The sequence below is a fragment of the Opisthocomus hoazin genome, chromosome 4, assembly GCF_030867145.1.
Source record: "Opisthocomus hoazin isolate bOpiHoa1 chromosome 4, bOpiHoa1.hap1, whole genome shotgun sequence".
Taxonomy (NCBI): Eukaryota; Metazoa; Chordata; class Aves; order Opisthocomiformes; family Opisthocomidae; genus Opisthocomus; species Opisthocomus hoazin.
The window spans coordinates 54,151,150-54,168,328 of NC_134417.1; the positions used below are offsets into that span (position 1 = coordinate 54,151,150).

The following is a 17,179-nucleotide window of genomic DNA, read 5'->3' on the forward strand; positions in this document are numbered from 1 at the left end:
TGGGGCAGTGTAGAGGGGGAGGAGAACCTCCCTCGACCTGCTGGCCACACTCCTAATGCATCACAGGATCCCTTTAGCTTTCTTGGCAGCTAGGGCACACTGCTGGCTCATGGTTAACCTGTCGTCCACCAGGACACCCAGGTCCCTCTCTGTAGAGCTGCTCTCCAGCAGGTCCACCCCAAGCCTGTACTGGTGCATGGGGCTGTTCCTCGCCAGGTGCAGGACCCTGCACTTGCTCATGTTGAACCTCATCAGGTTCCTCTCTGCCCAACTTTCCAGCCTGTCCAGGTCTCGCTGAATGGCAGCACAGCCTTCCAGTGTATCTACCACACCTCCCAGTTTGGTGTTATCAGCAAACTTGCTGAGGGTACATTCTAACTCTTCATCCAGGTCATTGATGATGAAGTTGAACAAGACTGGGCCCAGTACTGACCCCTGAGGGACACCACTAGTTACAGGCCTCCAACTAGACTCAGTGCTGCTGATGACAACCCTCTGAGTTCTGCCATTCAGCCAGTTCTGAATCCATCTCACTGACCATTCATCCAGCCCACACTTCCTGAGCTTCCCTAGGAGGATATCATGGGAGACTGTGTCAAAAGCCTTGCTGAAGTCAAGATGAATGGTGGAGGAAGAAAGAAGTGGGATGGGTTAGTGGAAAGTAGCTGTTCCTTATGCCACATCACTGAGAGTGGTGGTGTTAGGCATTGTCTCGGCTGCAGTCTGACCACCCTTTTCTCTGAGTCGAAAGAACCAGGCCTACCCTGAACATTTTTGTCTTTCCAAACTGAAAAAGTGGTAAAATGGAATGCCATTCTATATGCATTACTTGCAAGCTTCTAAATTGATTGTCTCGAAAAAGAACGAGTTTTAGGAAGTTGATCTCAAAGTTCACTTTGTGTGTTCTCTGAAGAATGGGGAGGAGGGAGCTCCTGGTTGTTCAAGCACTCACATATTCTATTTCTGCTCGTCTTGGGGAAAGGACTGCAAAAATTGAAAAGTGCCTTTATGGAAAAAATTAGAGTGCATTAAGTAGTCAGCTTAGAGTTGTTGAGATTCTCTTTCATGTCTCTGTTACTGGTGAAAGGGTGCATTTGAAACACAGTGCCAAAAGACTTGTTAGTAAATGTTGAGTGCTATAACTTAACAAGTATACGGTGCATTTCACGATCTTTTCAATTATATTCCTAACCTAATCCATCCAAATAACATTGAATTCTAAACATTCTGGGTCAATACAACCTAGAAAGCAAACCCTTGGAAGGTAAAAAAGTCAAAGTTTTTTATGTTTATTTCTGTTTTTCCATTAGTGGGTCCAGGTCCTAGCTTGGAAGTGAAATCTTTGTCTTAGGAAGTGATGGTATTTTGACCCAGATAACTAGCTCAAGACAAATCAGAGAAGAGACCATTCTGACTAGAATGAGAATTAAAAGGGCTTTGTTTTCGTGCTCTAAATCTTGTTCAGATGGAGACTTGTTTTTTTCCATTGTGCTTCTGTAGGTCAGGAAGGAATCAGGTGGAAATGCCAAACACAGTCACCTTGCTTGCCCAGATGACTTCAGTACAAAAAGGTCTGCGGAATTTCAGCTCTAGGTCTGTGAACTTTAAGAAAGCTCTGTGAATACATCTGTTTAAGTTCAAGAAAGTAGATACTAGGTGCCAGAGAAACATACCAAGCCTCTGTCAAGGCGTTCTTGTTAAGTTGTTTGGGGGGACAAGATTTTTTTTCTCGGTTTCTTGGAGGCTGTTTTATTGTATCAGTGTCCATTATTTGCAACCAGTGCTGACAGTATAGAAATGATAGGCTGTAGGATCAGATCTGTACTATTATAATTGTATTACTATTAAAGAGTGTTTCTGTAAGCAAGGTATATCTGATGGTGACAGAAATCAGTGAGATTTTTTGTGCAGCTTGAATCAGCTGTTTATGCATGATCTGAACATCTAGACTTACATGGATTTTAGTTGTTGGGTTTTTACTTTCTTATGTTCCCAAAGAAGGGTGGTGTCCATAGGAAGTGTTTGTTTTCGAATAAATGTACATTTGCTGTAGTAGCTGAATTTATTGCTAAACACAGTTTATACATTTATGTCTTGAAAAAGCAATTTCAAACCTGAACATGTACAAAATTAATGATTTTTATAGTTTTTCATGAAAATGGAAAACGAATTAATATATTTTTAGGAATTTTAAAATGTATTATTTATGTCCAGTTCATATTGAGTTAAGTTCACAAAGATAGCAGTATATAATTTTTTTAAAGTAATTTCTTTTACATGATAAGTCTGCCAGATTTATGTTAAAATGGGAAGAAGAAAAAAATGCGTTTTGAAATGAAAATGGGTTTCTTTTATGAGATATTGCTTATAAGAAACTGAACTGTTAACTGTACTTTAAAAAAACAGTGAATTTTATTTGCAGACAATTTTTTTATTCTTAGTTTAAGATAGGAGAACAAGTCTTTACGATTTTCCTATTGTTATACAACTTTGAAAATCATTGAAATCCCGTCATCAAAAATCCTGAAAAAATCAGATATAGTGTTTGGTATCCACCTGAGAGACAGTCACAGTCTGAGATGCTGGATAAGTCATTGAGCAAACTAAAAATTTTCAACCAACTTTTCTGTATAACTTCAGCAGTGAGGCTTATGACAACCACAGTGACTTGGGCCAGACACACTTCTAACCTAGTCTTCTTCCTCCAGCCTGTCTGAAGAAAGATGCTTAGGGAGAAGTTTGAGAAGTCTGTGACTGTTTCCCTCATATCCTCTTTTGCCTTCTGAAGATCTGAAAGCATTTGGGCAAGGAGAATCAGTAGTGGTGTCTTTTAATCTAGCATCTTTCAGCTGTATTCCTCCCCCGGTATTCTCCAGTTCTGTAAGATCATAGCAGCAAACACATAAAGACCAATTTTTTTGTTGTTCTTTCTATTTAAATTAATTTTGATAAATAATTTTTTACCTTTTAAACTTCCTCATGTTATGAAAGAGAAAGGAATCTAAACCATTATGAATTCTGTTGAACATCTTGGTAGGGTTGCTTTTTAAAGATCTTACATGCATTTCCAGACAAAAGGTGACGTAGAAGAGCTTTCCTCCAACAAATAATTAGTATCTGTCTTTGCGTAGTGCAGAATGGAATAATGTGGTTAAGGTAATTTGGGTGCTGAAGGCAAACTATAAAGAACATTATCCCTATTTTCCTTAAAAAAGAAAAGTGTGAATTCCAGATTGCTGGAGAGGACGTGTTGATTTATTGAACTAGACTGCACAGAGTGATTAAAATATTGATTTAAAGACAGTTTATCACTTCTTCAAATATCTAAGTAGTTCACTTTCTTTTCCAATTGAGTTAATTTTAGGAGCTATTCGCAAATATTGAATTCTTTTTTTCTCTGCTGTTGAAAATAGTGATAAATTGTAGAGTTAGTAAGCCTTACATCACTTATAGGGTAATTATTGGAAGCTATTTTAAGAGGTCTGGTAGGAGTATATCTGGAAAAAAGTCCCAAGAATAGCTAACCTTGATTCAAGTCTGGGTGGTCATACATATCTAATTCACTTGATTTCTTGATTATATTTCTGCCATAAGAGATAGGAGGAATACACCGTATACAGTGCCGTCAACTTCAAAAGAACTTTGGCTAACAAGCTATGGAACACAGAAGAAGATAGAACTGAATAGAAAAACAAAACAAAACCAACTTTTGTGTGCTACATTAGACCAGATTTTAAATGTCATGTCTTTGTCATTTAAAGCAGGTATCCACAAAGCACAGCAAAGGTACTTGCCAATGAAAAGTGATTCAAGTGTGAAGATGATTGTCAGCTTTTTAGAGTTTTCTTCCTTTGGAGCAAAGTGTGAAGGGAATGGTACAAAAAGGGGGATCAGGTTCCTCTAGTGATAGTAGGGAAGGCAGTAGGAGCATGGCAGCTGTTGGCAGACAGATGTAATACTGAGGTGGACCAGGATCTTGCTTTGCTGCTGAGGTCTGACAATCTCTTCCCCACAGTGGTGCTGGGCAATGCTCCAGCGGTGCAGTAAATGCTGTGTTTTATCATTCTCTTCCAAAGGAAGAAGTGTTAGCAAAAGAGAATCTTGGTTTGTGTTAAGTGTTTTAAAAAAACATTTTGATGTGTAGGTTAGCAAGGGCAAGAAATGCACTTTGAACTTGTAGCTGACGATGACCGTGGTTGTTACCTACTGGGAGTGTTTTGTGGTTTTGGTCCAAGTTGCAAGACAGTTCTGTCCTTCATGTGAAATAGTTTTGTCTTTTTAATCATAGGGAATTTTTTTCCCCATGGAACTTTAGGTAGTCATTTAAACTGAAATCAAGCAAGTGCACAGAAGAGAAAGCTCAAAACTAGAATTTTATGCCTTGATCTTGAAATAAGCTGCAGCTGAGTGATGATGAAGATATGAATAATTGAATAACTTTTCATCATTGCTAGAATGGAGTACAGTTTTCCAGCTAACAAAAGAGGTGATAAGTGTTTTTTCTGCAGATGCTGCCAAATACCAGGTTAGCATCGACGACAAATTCAAGAGTGTTGCTAAGCTACGGAGTAGATTGGCCAGTTGTTGATAAAAGAACAATTCTACTAAATTATATATTCAATTGTTTTCTTTTGACCATCCCCTATCCAGTCTCTTCATTGGGTTCAACATCAGTCAGCAATTTGTCCATGAGGGGGTTTTCTCCAAGTGCTTTAAGGCGGTGGCATGATCACAGGAGGCAGTTGAAATGGTGTATTAGTATGCTGTTAACCCTATGCCTGTGTCACTTATCACGTCTCAGAATAATTGCATGTAGATCTTGAGAAGGAGCAGAAGAAGAAATATACTTCAGAAAATTCACAAGCAAGGGACTACTGGGAATCATCTGGAGTTTTCTGCCAGAATAACTCAAATTACGAATTCAATAACCAGGACTTGTGTCACATCTTTTAAAGTAGGTGAGGGTTCATCATTGGTCAAAAGCTGTGGAGATACACAGAATAGTGAAAATTGATGTTTTCCCTCTTCATTGACAAAGACATCGTTCAGAGATGTTGCTAAGTGCTTTCAGTCCCTTGCTTGGTCTGAAGCTAGATAAGCTTGTAGTTGGCCTTTGTCAAGTCATTTGATGACTTGCTTAGGGACAGGTCATGTGACACTGAGTAGTAAACTACCGCTGAGTATGTTTGCTCACTGTTAGATTACAGAGTAGTTGAATGAGGAAGGAAAGATTCTTCAGTTACTGCACTATTTCTGTCCAGAGCTATGCAAGTTCATGATTCTGCCACAAGAATCACAGACCATGGACTAAATTTGGAGATCTTTACATTGCAATCCAGACCTTCATAAAAAAAGTGCTGAAGATTGAAAGTGTGGGTGATTACTACTTGTGGAAATGAGATAAATAGTTCTTTATTGTTGCAAAAGTCTTATGTATGTGCCTGATTTTGATAATTTGATAATGCTTTTATGTACTAAACATTGAGAAGGATAATTCTTGGAGAAACCTTTTGAGGCCGCTGCATCACTGCAGTTAGATGGCTACCAGGACCTAAGCTATCCAAACATTTCTCTGTCATAAATAATCAGCTATGGAAGTCACCAGGGATATTTCTTTGAGGAAGAATTTGGAAGTTTCCTGGACCCTGTTGGAAAGAGTCCCTAGACTTGTGCTGTGGCCCCAGCCCAGACTTCGAGACATATGTTTCAATTATAATACTGTGCTTTCTGTCAATTAACATTTTAATGTTTGGGTGGTAATTCATTTTTTAATCTTTAAAAAAACTGTGTTAACTGATAGGGAACCTGGCTGTTTTGATGGGCTGCTGTGTTCGTGTGTGGTACTGAAATACAGTGATCATTTCACCATGGTTTCATCAGTAGTGGAGTTTGTGGATGCCCTTGGCCCTCTCTGGTGTAACCAGCATCCTTGGACACTCTTGTTGCCTTGACAAGGCAATGTTCTGTCAAAGACACTGACTGGGTTGCAGTGATCTTAATTTTGACACCTTGCTTCTCTGTTTAGATGTCCACCAGACTTTATTGTTTGTTTCTTCTAAATGCCTCCATCACACTGCATGGTGTTGGCAATAGATCTCTTGTGGGCTGTTCTCAGAAATAACAACAGAGTTAGGCTAAGGACAAAGTCGCATTGTTGCTCCAGATTGTTAATTTTTCTCTGTAAAGATTTAGAAGATTAAATTCAGATATGGATATTATTGGATAGTATTTGAAAACTGATTAAAGGTAGTAAATAAAAAATTGTGAATATTACTGTTCTTTTTGGAAGCTGAAATTTGCTTCATTGCAGAACAGTATAGGCTGCTAACTGGACAGTGGCTACAGTTATCTGTTTCTTCACTTGCTCTTATCTGGATATTAACATTGTGGATATGTTCAGACCTAGCAACTTACTGTTTCATAATAGAAATCAGCCTGATTAATGTAACCAGCAACTGGAAAAACATAAATATGCTTTTTAACTGAGTCTTTCCTTGATGAAAATGTGTGTAATGAGATGTAATTTTTTAAAAGTCTGTGTTGCTACTTATCCATTGTAGATGTATTTGGGGGGAAAGAGATGCAGGGTGTGGGCATTTGATTTCGAACTTCTGCATTCAGGCTTGCTTATTTGTGTGATGCGTTATTTATTTATATGGTAAAATAGTAAATTGAAGGCATGTGGCATGTTTTGTTTTTCTGTCTTGAATGTGTTTGGTACTGTCTATGTATCAGCACTGCTGTTTGCTGAATTGCTCTTTGAAAAGGTGCTTTCTTTTAGTAAACTTGAGTTGAAATTTGGTCTTTACTTAAATCTAGGAAAAATGCTGTTACATTGAATACTTGGCTGAGGAATTGGGCTTTGACTTTGAACCATTAGGTTTCATAGGTAATTCTGTTTTTATTTTGTCTAAAGATAGGTCACTCTAGGGTGCAGTTCTTCGGCATGATATGTTGGGGAGATGCTTTGTTTCATAACAAGAAGTCTGGGAATTGGGAATGCTATGATCAGGGCAATTCAAAATCAATCTTGAATTTTATTTCATGCAAACAGTTTCTGTGCTGTTCTCAGCCTGCTGATATTTTGAGTATTGCAGCTACTTGAACACATGAGATTTCTAATGCTGCATGCATACAATAGGAGAGGTGATATAAAAGCATTGTGTCTCGATAGTCTTTGTGTTTCACGTGACCATAGTAATACAAAGGAGAGTTTTCATCCTAGCTACAAAAGCACAAATTTGTGACTGCTTAAAATGTTCAGTTCTAAAGATGTATGACCTGCTTGTTTGGTTTCTGGGCTAATAGTTGTGTTTTGAAGAGAAAGAGTTTCACATCGCCCAACTTTTGAGTCTGACATTGGTGACTCTGCTAATTGTAATAGAGCTGTGGAACTGTTTCGTTCCAGATGGAACTTTAATCTGGCTTCTGATTGAGCTGAGTGTCCTTGTAGAGTCTCTTAGCATCTGCTTTGGAAATGTATATAACATTATTCAAAATTTGTACCAAATTAAACCACCCTAAGGCTATAATTCAATTTTTCTTTATTGAGGAATGTATTGTCAACAACTTTATGCCACAGAGTAAAATCTGCACTAGATCTATTATTTTTTTTAGCTATTAGTTGGTCATTTAGATTACTGTGATTGAATTTCCAGGTTCTTCAAGTTTACTTAATCAATTGCAAGTTCACATTAAGGAATTAACAAATATAGTAGGGCTTGTGTGTTTTTTTTTTCTCTGAAAGTAGATGAACTTAAATTGATGCTTTCTAGCATTAATGATTGGATTATATTTTTTATTTATAAAATAGTAATGTTTTCATAATTTTAGATCATTTGTGTGGATGAAGTTGGAGATACCTGTTTTTGTATTTGGATTGTGAAGTGGAAAAGAACAGATGAAATATGTTGAAATACACCATATCCAATTGATTTAACTTGTGTATCTTATTTTAGTTTTTCTTGTGTCTGTAACAGTTAATGATTGTGACTTATGCAAATTGGTGCAGTTTTTCTCTTAAGACATGATTTGTGAAATGCTCTCTAACTGGAGTAGATGTGCTTGAAAAGACGAAGATGGTGTTACCAGCAAGATCAAAGTCTGAAGCTTTGAGTGTATTGTCTCCTGAAACATGTCTGAGCCTTAAAAAGTCTTGCGCTTTAGTACTGCCCACCCCAAACATTGAATTGGAATCAGTGAGAACTTTAGCTGAGTGTTTAAAACTTATGAAACATGTCTATTTCCTTTTACTTGTGACTTTTCTTTTTTTCTGTGGTTCATCTTTATCCATGCTCCTGCTAAATCTATCAAAGAAACTTCCCCAAAAACTGCTGATGTGCACTGACATATTCCTTGCCTTCAACATAACAAATTTGCTGCTTTTGCTGCTGAGAAACAAGGTGAAGTCAGAAGCATAGCTTTATCAGGTTATGTGAAGCTATTTTAGTTTCACTGCAGCTTCTAGTAGAGTTGATGGCCAGTGCACATTTACCAAAGGTTAATTTCATCAAAATGTGCAAAGATGTGTTTCTTTCCAGAAAGCATATATGCAAAAGTTTTAAGAGAGAAAGGAAGATCCTGCCCCTGTACAGCTACTGTCTTGTTTTGGAAAGTGCTATGTGTGAATCTGTCTTCTTTATGTGGACTGATTCAGGATGCAAAACTGCGGTCTGAATCAGACAGAATAGTGAGTTAAATCTGGATCTTTTAGTTAAAACTTTTAGTAACTAGGTTTTGAAGTGTTATGTGTCTGTGTATGTTGATGGTAATGTTCAGTAGACACTCGTCTTATTTCAGTTTTGGGCATGAACAAATTTCAAAACCGCAGAGTTATCATGAGCTGAAATTTTCATCATCTGGCTATCACCACTTACTGTCTACCAGGGTTATTGTGTTTTGTTTATTCTCTTTTTTTTTTTCCTCTTCCGTTGCTGAGTGGAAGAGCAGTAAACACCGATCCAAGTTCAGTCCCATAAATAGGTAGAGCACTGTGTGAAGTCCATTTATAATTTACTTTTCCTATTGCAACTGAGCTACAGTACAGAAAGGGAAGTAGAACTTCTGAAGTACAAGTGCCATTCTCATTTCCAGCAGGATGTGAATTGACCAACTTTTTGAAGAATGGGCGTCAACACCTACCATCAAGAGTGGAATCTGGGCCCTAGCTCGCTGACATCATCCCCATCCCAACTTCATGCAGCATTAGATCTCCCGATTCTCCTTTAGTGAATTCTTGTGCAAATCTTCATGCATTTATTTGGACTTATGTTAAAGAAAAAGCAGGAAGTTATTTATCTTACATTCCAGAAACTTCTGATACTGTTTTTAAATCAACTAACATTGATATAAGAATAGAATTGCAACCATATAAAATGGGTTACCCATTCAACCCGTGAACCCGTGTGAATGGAAATCTCCACTTCCCTTATGTAGCTTTCTTTGGGCATGTTAGGTGCCTTACTCCATCTTTTTTCATGCCCCATCTTCTTATGCTTGAAGAAGTTTTGAAGAGGTTTGTGTTTCCAAGCGCTTTTGTCAGTGAATGGGAGAAGAAGGAGAGGATGCACACAAGTTGGTTCACAGCAGAAACTTATCTTCTGGAAGAAGGCAGTGGCAGGGCTAAAATGGGATATCTGTTTGGGCCAGTCTCCTGTTAGATCACCTTAAATCAGCATTAAACTGTGTCATGCATTTATTACAGTGCATGGAAATTACAATATTTTTGTGTTTTCCTTGTTTACACTTCAAGCAGCCTTATTTATGTGTTGACAAGAGTTAGTAGTTATGGAGTGAGAGTACTACACATGGGATAGAGACACAATTCCCAAATCAATTTCTCTGGTATCTTAATGTCATCAGCTTCTACTGAAGTCTGAAAATATGTGACCAAATCACTCATTAATTTCTTGAAAGCAGTTTGAAAGTAAATACCATCGTACCGACTGTCTTCACCAGCACAGCACTGGAAAGACCCCAAAACTAACAAGGCATCAAGCAAACGGATATCTAGGAATACAGTGATGTTAATATTCCACCTTTTTTCCACCAAGTTTCGTTCAAAATTATGTATTTCCATACCTCTGAGGAATTTGCTTTTCCAAGTAACTTGTCATATCTAAAACAAGTAAAAAAATACATGCCTTTTCCATTTACTTGCCTGAGTTCTTCCATCTGTGACTCTTACAAAAACCCATCGTTGCGTTGTGACTCAACTGTTCACTCAGTGACTTTCAAACTTCTGCTACTTTTTTACATGCGGAAAATTGTTATAATCTGGTAAATGTTACTTTGCAGGTTTATATCTAGTTTTGAAAGGACTAAATGTAAATTAGGTATTGCCTTTAGTCACAAATAGAAAGACAATGTTCTAACTTTTTTTAAAGCACCCAGTGGCAATTTGCAGTCTCCATAGAATACGAATTTTGTGATGATTCTTTTCATTTGTTCTCATCCAGTCACATGAAATTGAAAAATAAAGCATGGATCAAAATGAACCATAAGAAACACGAGTTGTGGGAACATGACCTACCTTCAGAAAGTCACTCTTTCCCCTCTTTCTCTTATATGAGAATTTTTTTTGTAGCTTACATATATCATCAAATATGTAGTATGATCCCCAGGATATCAGTGGTTTTACCATTCAACTGGTCAACTGCAGGGCTGAAGCTATTTCAACACCTGTGTGATAGCTGAATCGGTACACCAATAGCAGTCACAAATCGATGTATAGTATTTTTAGATTGTCAAATAACAATCTAAGTTACTGTTTTGCATAGTTAAAATGATTTGTAAATGTATGAAAAAGGAATAGGCTGTTTCTTGTGAGTGTTTTTGCCATTGATTATTAGCAAGTTTAATTTTTCCTCACTATAAAATTACATAAATACATATCTGATAAATGAAGACATTATGCTTCACTGATATTGTTAAAAAGAAGGAATTAAGTAAAGTGAAACTATTTAACTCATAGATGCTTGAATTTCAGTTTGGCCTATGTTTGTTAAAGGCAGATATGTGTGTCATTCTGATGAAGATGCATTTCTTCGTACCTTGCTGTTGACAGGATCTCACCTACTTTTCCCATTTATTATGATAATAGTCTACCAGATGTCATATGTCACAGCCTAGTGAAGTTGTCTCTGCCTATTATTACTATATATATAATGTGCATTCTTGTTTTTCTTTCCTTAATTCAGAAATTTTTATATGCCCTTTGACATCTCCTATTTCATAAGGAAAAGAATAGAGGCAAACTACTTAAAATATTTGAAAGCAATTTTAGAAGCAGTAGGCTATTCTCTTCCCATTGTAAGTACCATTATGTTAAAGTATGCCTTCATGTGGATGGATAACCTGAATCTCATAAATAAGGTCATACATCTTAAAACTCTAGTATATGCTGACTTAATATATCTAGTTGTGTTGTGCCATGCACCTTTTTTGAAAATTGCTGGTTTCAGTGGATAGATACATACATACTAGTAAGAGAGGGTGAAAACACAAATTATCATATGATATGGATATCTGTGATGGTAAGAGTAACAGAAGTCATAACTCCTTACCTAAAACATAAAAATGGTAAATATTCTTTTTCAAGATAGTTATAATCTATTAGACAGGATAGTTTCTTATATATATGTACAGACATGCACAGAGTCCAAACAAGTTTTGGCAGAGATATGGCAAACTGTCTTGTGATTCACAGCCTTTGAGCTTCAGTGGGACTGGCCTTCAGCACTCACCATTCAAGGTGTGGTGTTGTACACCCCTGTGTGTTAAAACCATGTTGAATACACACTGCGCTTCTTATGACAGAAACATCGCGTTGCGGAAGTAGTAGAGCTACTTGGAACCACAGCCAGATTTCATTAATTTTTTGGCAATTGGGGAACTAGCACTTGTCAATTGTACTGGAAAAATTTATTTGCCTGCAAAGCTTTTTGCTTAAAAGGTTCATGTCTTGGGAACAGAGCATTTCCTACAAGTGTGAGCAGTGTTCATTTTGCATTGTGTACTAGCAAGGAAGATCAATCTGACTTTTCTTTCTTCTGTTTTGTTTTTGTATTTGGTGCTTTTTTGTGTATTAAAATAAAGGTAAAAGTGTCTCTTAGATTTATAGATTTGTGTGCTTACGTATTAGAATCTACAGAAAAATTCCATGTAAGACATCCTTTTTCTTTCAAAATCAGTATTAAAAAGTTTAAAGGCTTTTCTTTGGCCAGAGCAACAGCAAGAACATGCAACTATGAGCAATTTAATGTAGTTTGCTTTCCTGTATTTTACTGTGGAATTATAGATACATAAGGTTAACTATTTCATGCAAATGCTTTTGTTGTTCTACAGTAATATTTTAGATGAAAGACTGAATTTTTCTCTGCACATTCCTGAAGGGATCGTTGCAGTCCTTAAAGCTGCATTATATAGTGTAATATAGATGAATATGGGAAAAGTCAACATAGGAAGCTATTGTGCTTGAAACAGAAGAAATCAATATGAAGCCTGACATTTTTCTTTTACATGCACAATCTATGTGCAACTAGAATTGACCAAGGCTCAGAATATTTGGAGTTAGACAGTCCTGAAAAAAATCGTATTTTAATAAAACCTAGATCACTGTCTGAAATCAGCATTGTGCTCCTGAAGTTTCCTTCAAAATGGGTTTTAATTTTGTTTTTTAAAAAAGGTGCTTAAATTCAATTTGTATGTCTTTCAAAGACTTGAATTTTTCAAGTGACTGTATTTTATTTTCAAAATGAAACCAAGGGAATAAATTATATTGTAAAGATTAATTACCTATAAAATTCAAACAAAGCTGAAACTTTGTATGTTCAATAAGTGCCCCTTGTTTGTTGAAATGATCATCTTTCAAATGTCCATCTTCATAGAATGAAAATTAGAGGAGAGAAATTTGTATAAAATAGCTGATTTCTTAGGGTTTTTCCTCCTCCCTCCTCCAATGAAACCTAGATAGGCAAAAGCAGTCCTGTTACAGTGAGCAGAAGCCAGACTTGAAGCACAGAAAGGAACCTTTTATTGAGTCTTAAGTTGAGAATATTTTTCTAGTGAGCAAAGCCTATGATACTTAGAAAATATTTCTACATTTCTGTGGCAAAGACAACTGTAGTATTTAAACTGATTATAATAATGAGGCATGAAACAAGAATATCTTTAGGCTGATGAAGCAAATATGGAATAGTCGATGTGCTGCTTATACTTATGATTTCAGTACTTACACATTATCTGAGGATTTAAGCACGTTTTTCAGTCTTCACCTTTTCCAAATGGAAGCACTGTCTGGTTTAATTAAAGGTGAAATAACCTATAGTTTTCTCTCCTTACAGTCCATAATGCAAAATAGACATATATACTTGAATGTCTTATAAAACTGTAAGTTTGAAATAAAAGAAGCAGCTGTCATAACATTTAGAAATAATTCTCCTATAAATTTTTGTTTTAGGCTTGCAGTCTCTGCTCTGTCTTCTAGAGCTTTTTATTTTCTTGTAATGATAATATGATGATATAATTTTGAATTCTGGAAATATTCCTAATATGATCAAATTTATGACTGTATTATAATTTTTGCTCAATTCTTTATCTGGATGTGGTTTAAATAAACACCAGTAATATTTATGATTGGTGATATTGTCCAGCATGCTCAGCGCTTAATTTGCTAATATTTGAATTAGCAATATATACTTTTATATCATCATTTAATCATTAACTTCTGATTGCTCATTTTATATGTTGTTTAATCATACCTTTTTTTTCCAAAATGTCTCAATCATATTTCATACTTGATCAGTTTGTCTGATGACCACTTTGGGTAAGTGTTTGTAGTTTGCCGTTCACTTCTCAGCAGCAATATCACTTCAGCTCTAAATCCAAGGAAGAAACAGATGCACAGATGATTTTTTTTTTTTTTTTTAATCTCGCATTCTGTCTGCATTTTCATTTGATCGGGCCAGATAAACAAAAGTGAGAACTATATATGCAAGCTGATACTAACCTGTAGATGAGGTTAATTTGATTGTGAATTAATATCTAAAACACTACCTGATATTTAACTGTTATTAAATGAAATATGCAATTCACAAAATACTACCTTTGTCACTCATTCAAAAAATACATTTAACGTAGTATAGAAACGAGCAGATTTACATGCAATTTCCTTTAAAATAATGCCCAGTCTCTGAACACTTTTTACTGAGAATAGGTATAATCTCACGTGTTGTGTAATCTTACCAATTTTTGCATAAGTCATTCCTCTGCGCTATCAAAGTCGACTCAACTGCAGGGGGGTGAGCTTAGCTGCAGTAGTGGTTGCCTCCTGAGCAGAACTCTAGCGTTACCAGTTCCTGACAGCTGCAAGCCAGCCTCTGGGCATCTTGCTAAATTTTCAAATGTAATTATACAGTAGACTTCCTTTAACAAATTCTGTGTTCCCAGCTATAATTATAGCAGCTCTTCTTGCCTCTAGCCTGTTCCTTATCTTACAACCCACCTCCATATCTCCCACTGCTGGCTAGTGTTATCCAGTAGAGCTGATGGATCTACAAAAACAGAACTTATTCTCTCCATCCTCACAAGGATGGTTTCATCAGCACAGAAGATCCAGTTCTTCTGATCCGCTATACTGAAATGACATCTCCCATAAAGCTGAAGATTTTCTGTTTCGGAGAAGGGCTGTTGATTAGCATGCCGCTTTCATTTTGCAAACCATTTTCAATTGCTATTACAGGACGTAAGGTGAAGAATTACGAAGAGCTATCTGTGAAATGGCTGAAGAAGCCAGCACAGGGAAAGGAGGCCTTCTAAAAACACTTTGTTTTCGTATTGTGCAATTTAGGATATCATTTCTTTAACTGTACTGTTTGTGCATTAGGTTTCCATATAAAAAGCTGTTCCTGTTCCTTTTGAGGGTACACACTTAACATGAAAATAAAAATGATCAGTGATGCACTTTTCCTCAGAGGAAATGCTAGGTAATTTTAGCCAAAGAATGGTAAAGCAGGAAAAGTTACCCACAGATGTGTTCAATCTAGTATCGGTTCATGTTGAAGAAATTTAAAAGCAACTACATAGAGTAATAATCTCCTTTCCACCTGTCTGGTAGCAAGGGAAGCTGATGGGATGGTTTTGAACATGGGAGTCTGAAGACAGGAGGTAAGTGAGGGAGCTTATGCTGTTGACACACAGAGGCAGCCTTCCTTTTTCAGTCGCTTACGGTGGTTGGCTGTGGCAGGTGGATTGGTGTTGGAGAAACGTATTGCCTGGAAGATAACAGATTGCCATCTTTTTCAATCTTCTGCAGCAGGATCAAGTACATTGATCAAATGTTTTCTTGAGAAGCTTCAGTGAGGGAAATACCCCAGCACTCCCAGAAGTCATACTACTGTTGACTTTTCATAATTTGCCTGCATCTTTCTAAGAATTAATGATGTCCAAAACTGATACAGCAGAGTAGGAGATGGAAAAAAACAATTATCAGCTCTTCACGTGCATGTGCGTACATGTGCACACCCGCCCACCCACATACACATCACATGCTGGCCAGCCTATCTGAGTGAGATGTCTTTTTGAAAAATACCACAAAATTTACTCTTGATTTGTATTCTTCTCTATCCATTGATTCCCTCTGTAATGTTTTATTGCTGGTCTGTTTCGTGTTCGTGTCTATGATGCATCTTTCTTAAATGTAACACTTCACTTATGTCTTTATTGAATCACCTTGTTGATTTTCAAGAACAACTGCTCTCTGACTTCAATCATTTGTGACCCACTTATGGTGATTATGTCTGGAGAGTATTTTGTTAAATTGGCAACAACAACACAGAATTGTTTTAAAATTTCTCTAATCTCAAGCTTGTATTACATCTAATGTTACTTCTCATCCATGAAGCCAGTGAACACCCTTCCAGTGAAGTAATCCAGATGAGTGTGAAGGGATCTATATTTTTTTTCTTTATCTTCTTCTAGAAATTTGGTTGTGTGATAATTGGTTCTAAAATCTTTTCAGATTTCACTGATAGACTGTAAATTATAGGGGGGGGGCTTATCCCACTTGGGGGAACAGGAGAGGGCTTGTTCTAAGTTTGGTTGGTTGCTTTTTTTTCTTTCCTAGTTCTTTTGCTTTTCTTTATTCTGGTCGCTTAGAAATAATGAGACAATAGATCCTACTCTGTTATGTCTCTCTTCCTCCATAATTTTCAGCATGACTCTTCAGGGTTTTTTTTTTTCATTCCTTTTGTTACGTTATTTCCTCTCCTTGTTTGTAGCAATATGTGTATCTCGTATTGTTGTAGGTCTCGTCGATCACTGATACAGGACATGGATGAAAACTTTTTTTCTAGTGAGGCAAGCTGATGGGTTGTGTAGAAATTTTCTTGATTTTTGCTTGTTTTGTAACTCCAGAAAGGCATAATTGGGTTCATAGCTGTAAGCTTTCAAAGGTTACCATCAGAAAATTAAGTGTTCTTTCATCACATCTTATATAGTGGTTGGAATGGAAGTAAACAAGTGAGTTCCAAAGGGAAATGAGATCCAAAATTTTGCTTATGTGAAGTGTAAAGATAGAGATGATTTGATATTAAAATCATTGTTCTAGCCTTTTGAACCACAGGCCATTAAAATGGCTTGGAGAAAAGATTGAATTAGGACCAGGGGAACTCTATCCCAAATTGTTACATTAAAATACCTTATGGAAATCCTTCTATCCTGAGTGGCTGTGACTCGGTATTTTGTGTATTTGCTGTGATGGCCCATGGGTGGCGTTTTCTTGGTATTTAATAAGTTCATGTGTAACCACTTAAAATCTGTTATTCATCTAGTGTTCACCTTTCTTTTTGTATATTGCAAGTTGGAGAATTTTACCCTAGAATAAAACTATACAATTAGGAGCAGTGAAAGCAGGGTGGATTTTTTTCAGGTCTGTCTTATGAGCTGAGCCCTCTTGCCCACCAATAGAGAATGGGGACAGAAGTCAGAATTTTTATACCAATTAATATTGTCACTTTAAAATTCAGTGTTTTACCTTTCAGTTTGCTTTATAGGTCACTTAATTTTTGTTATTTTCTCTAGTATGAGCTAAGAACAGAATCTTGCTGAATATGCTAAAATAGATGTGTATTTTGTTAAGGCTGACGTTTAATCAGACAAAGAATCATGCTTAGTGCTGCTG

At 36.6% G+C, this 17,179-nt stretch overlaps 1 protein-coding gene and 1 long non-coding RNA gene across 5 annotated transcripts in view; one reads left to right on the forward strand and one right to left on the reverse strand.

Moving 5' to 3' along the window:
- LOC142361168 (uncharacterized) overlaps nucleotides 1–14,324 on the reverse strand; it is a 50,586-nt gene extending 36,262 nt beyond the window's left edge. The window contains exons 1-2 of the long non-coding RNA XR_012763746.1: nucleotides 14,245–14,324; nucleotides 13,761–13,877 (exon numbers count right to left, since the gene is read on the reverse strand). This is a non-coding gene — a long non-coding RNA (uncharacterized LOC142361168). The remainder of the gene's footprint in view (nucleotides 1–13,760; nucleotides 13,878–14,244) is intronic.
- Nucleotides 1–17,179, forward strand: part of TBC1D5 (TBC1 domain family member 5) — a 326,766-nt gene that overhangs the window by 46,097 nt on the left and 263,490 nt on the right. The window lies entirely within an intron of this gene.